The 3350-nt window shown below is 37.6% G+C and overlaps 1 long non-coding RNA gene across 1 annotated transcript; it reads right to left on the reverse strand.

The window, feature by feature from the left end:
- Window positions 1-77: 77 nt before the first annotated feature.
- LOC111388043 lies at window positions 78-3344 on the reverse strand. Its single transcript, XR_002701493.1, has 3 exons — window positions 3154-3344; window positions 374-2529; window positions 78-293 (listed from the first exon to the last, which is right to left on the reverse strand). It is a non-coding gene; the product is annotated as an uncharacterized LOC111388043 (long non-coding RNA).
- Between the last annotated feature and the right edge of the window lie 6 nt (window positions 3345-3350).

Raw genomic sequence — 3350 nt, forward strand, 5'->3', positions numbered from 1 at the left:
GGGGGGGGGGGGGGGGGGGGGGGTGTAATAATAATAATAGATGGTGAGAAATTGACAGGATTAAGATCTAGCCACACCCCTAATAAATACCCCAAGACAGAAGCATGAAGAATAAATCTAATAATGGTCTGACATTATCTCATATCCTAACATGGAGAGCAGACAGTCCAATACACTTAATAATATACTTGATCATCAGGTTGAGAATTGTTTTTTCCCCTGACAAACTTCAGTGCCGCACCTAGTGAGAGCAGCCTGGAAGTAAAACCCTGCACTTCAGTTGATCCAAAGTTCTGCTACAAAGAACCATATTACGGATCATCAACACATTGATGCCAACAACTACATCAGAATCAACTTGAAGTGTACAAACCTTAAGACGATCAGCCAGGTGTTTAAGGTCATTCACTTGTTTTATAGCACTGATAGCAGTGTCACTGGAGGATCCCTTCGAGCCGAACTTGGGGCTTCAATATCCCATTCCTTATGTGCAATCGGAGGATATCTTGAATTAATAGGTAGATTTCCACTCTGGCTCTGAGCTTTCTTAATACGGTTCGGTGCCTCTAATGCATCTCCAAACACATTGACTACAAACACTTTTTACTCCATGTTCTTTCCGAGATCCAGAAATAGGCTTGGCAAGTGATACTTTTTCAGTCTGACCTCTTGCTAAGGGTGGTAGTAAGTGTGACTTGGCACTTCCACAGATTTGGCCGGGTTGCTTTTGCCAGAGAGAAGCTGCATGGTTGATTTTCTTTTATCCTGCTCCCTTTGAATATTATGCTTTTTATCCTTGCTTTTTCTAATATTATGGAATAATATTCTTTGAGGCTTTGTCAGGTGTGGAAAATTTCTCAAACTTATTCCCTTCACTCTTCGATTTTTTCTCATGTGAATGCACATGTTCTCAGGATTTATGAGAAGAATCAGAAATCTTGTTTTTTTTATCTTTATGAAAGTCTGATCTAGAACTACAAGTCTGGCCTTTAGAACACAAAGAAATCTCCTTCCCAGTTTTTTCGGTGAGACCCACTGTTTCAAGATTGATCAGCATTTGTTCTTTCATCTGGGAATTGCTCTGAAGAAGCATGCCACAAGCACACAATTGCCTCGACATAAGTGATCATTGTAGACATCTGTAACATGGTGAGTTGAAATATCATGTTGTACCACACTAAGTGCCTTGCCTTCACCAGCAGATACTTGACCCACATTGTGAGTTCCACCCTAGAGAGATGTTAAAATATCGAAGTTGCCAGGACTCAAGTACTATATGCATGAGAGAGAGAGATCCCTTTCAGTAGTATAAAGTTTAACACGGGAATTCAACAGCACTTCTCCATCGAACTCACAAGGATCATAATTTTTATCAACTTATTTGTTTAAAATTTATGCTCGTAAATTGGTTGTACATTATCTTTCTTTCTAATCAGTCAAAAACAATAAAAATCGTTGATAGAACTTATTTCTTGTGGTCAGTCTAAGCCTATGTTTGGCCTCCATTTTTCCAATTCATTTTCAACCACACATTGTCCTCCACATAAACCCAAAATTTTTCCTTATATTTTAGCCAAACGTTCTCCAAAAAATCATTATTCCAAAAGACATTTTCCCCCTCAAATGGGGGCTCAAACAGGGGGTAAGGACGTGATAGAATGCTACATATATAATGTTGATAAAACTTGCAGACAGTTAAGCATCCTATGAAGCCTTTTATCAATGAAGACTCTTAGGCTTTGTACGAAGAGGAAGAAGTCTCCATTTTGATGCTTATCACATGAGCCCCAATCTTCATTGACTAGAAGGACCACGCCCATTGGAATAGCACCAGAACTTGGCCATTTCCAGGAGGCGGCAGATTAGAAGCCACCTTAAGATATTTCTCTGTGAATGATGGATTTTCAGCTTTTCACTATTATATTTTCTTTGGATGATAGCTGGTATTCAACAACGCCTCTTTTTTCAACTAGCTGAGAACCCTTCAGCCTTCCGGAGGAAGGCCTTTCACCTGAAATTGACGAATTTGTCTTCTTCTTGCATTCCAAGCCTCCAATGAAGTCCTTGTGTCTGTCTCTAGACTCTCTTTGGCCCTTTTCAAGTTTGCGTGGATCTTTGCTCAACACAAGACTGTTAGCATGAGAGATCTTCCCACTTCTAGGCATAATAGAAGAATCAATCAAAAACTGATCATTTTACATATCCGAATCTTGAGCATCTAGACTTGTAGAAATAAACTAATCATTTTGGCAACGGATTTGTTTCATGTAGACAAATTTTCAGTGCCAACTTTGATTCGGATCTTCAGAATTCTTGACTCAGAAGAATTAGCAGACTTCTCAACCATCCTGAATTTTGAAATGGACTCTTCAGCATGAGTAGATGATACACAGAAGCGCACTTCAGAATGGTGCATTTGTGCAGCTTTCTATCAGCCTCTTATTGTCGCATGACTGCTGGCTGCTAGTGATAACTAATTATTGGTTGTAGTAAGGATCTTCAACTAATTAAGCAAGCTAATTTATCCACCTATAGTAAGATCAAAATGGATGTAATTGCACACGTTGTAAACAATTTAACATGGTATGCCATAGGAACAATCCAATAAAAAGTTGCATGCGCGCAGATTTAGAACTAGGGATTGATAAACATAGAAAATGCAAATTTGAAAGAAATAGGAATACAAAAAGGCTACGATAGAGCAACATCAGGGTCAATTGTAAAATGCCATCGTCATAACAAAAAGCATCTCCTTCTTCAATCTCAGCATCTTCCAATAAGTTAACCTTGAATCCTTTCTCCCATCTCTACTACCCACTCAAATCATCCAAAAGACAATATGATATAAACTCCCCTAAAAATATTTAGTTTTTTAATCTCTCAATTACAGTTTACTTTTCTCTGGGCATATCAAGGGTCCATATTAGAAAATTGCAAATCCACAAACGATTTCTTCACCGACTAACAAGAACTTTATTGATACATGTGTCCATATATAAATATATATATCTGCTCAAAAAATTGTGAATTTTTTGAATTTCTAGAGCTCAGTATTTGATTTTCCATTTGATATTGTAGAATTTGGATCGTATTATGTGATAGTTTCCAGATCAAACAGATAGAGATAGATATATGTAGAGAGAGAAGACATACAGAGTGAGAAGGCCAGGAGACAAATAACACTGGTTTTTTGGTGTACAGCGGCCGATATTCTGTATTTTATTTCTTTTGCTTTCTGTATTTTTCTTCTTGATCTGGTCTAACAAGAAGAGAATTCATAGGGAATTCCAGAATATTCAGAAATCAATATTCATAATAGCAAACATCAGAGCTGCTTTTTTTTTTTTTTT

This window comes from Olea europaea, unplaced genomic scaffold (assembly GCF_002742605.1).
Source record: "Olea europaea var. sylvestris unplaced genomic scaffold, O_europaea_v1 scaffold4481, whole genome shotgun sequence".
Taxonomy (NCBI): Eukaryota; Viridiplantae; Streptophyta; class Magnoliopsida; order Lamiales; family Oleaceae; genus Olea; species Olea europaea.